Source organism: Propithecus coquereli, unplaced genomic scaffold (genome assembly GCF_000956105.1).
Source record: "Propithecus coquereli isolate 6110/MARCELLA unplaced genomic scaffold, Pcoq_1.0 Scaffold312, whole genome shotgun sequence".
Taxonomy (NCBI): Eukaryota; Metazoa; Chordata; class Mammalia; order Primates; family Indriidae; genus Propithecus; species Propithecus coquereli.
In genome coordinates this window covers 1,433,270-1,433,844 of record NW_012148753.1, presented here as the reverse complement: position 1 = coordinate 1,433,844, position 575 = coordinate 1,433,270, and the positions used below count along the sequence as shown (strand labels likewise).

Sequence of the window (575 nt, the reverse complement as noted above, 5' to 3'; positions counted from 1 at the left end):
GTACATTAAAAGCAGCTTCCTTTTTGCTCTTGTTTTTACATTTTTCTCTCGTCTCACCATCAGTTTAATGAATACAGAGCCTGTCCATACCAATTTCCTCTTCTAGAGTCACTACATTCAGAGCTCTGTGGGCCTCAAAAGGGATTTACTGCTGACTGGGTAATCTGGGTTTCTGTGTGCAGTGACATCAAGCAAGAGATTTACCCAGAGAAGTGGATGCCATGACAATGTGTGTAACCATGGTGTGACCGGCCTCCCTGACATGGCTCTCAAAAGCTTTCCCTCTGTGAAAACAGAAGCCTGTTTGCAAATTAATTAGTTTCTGGCGGCAGCTTGATTGTTGACCCAGAGTTTGTAGAGTGGAAAAACAATCAGATTAGTGTGCTCAGGGTAAAAGACCAGTGTGCACTTGCGTGTGGCTTGCTCAACTATTGAAGCTATGAATGGAGTGAAACAAATTCTATTCTGAGAAGCCTAGGCAGAGGTTAAGTGTGATGAGCCTAGAGCTCCCCAACAGCAGGGGCTGGGGAATTAAAGGATTTTAGCCAGATGAAGCTGAATGACGGGAAGCAATG

General features: G+C 44.5%; 1 protein-coding gene across 1 annotated transcript in view; it reads left to right on the top strand.

The window, feature by feature from the left end:
* SEMA3A (sema domain, immunoglobulin domain (Ig), short basic domain, secreted, (semaphorin) 3A) overlaps positions 1–575 on the top strand; it is a 257,094-nt gene that overhangs the window by 169,421 nt on the left and 87,098 nt on the right. The gene's annotated exons all lie outside the window — the stretch shown is intronic.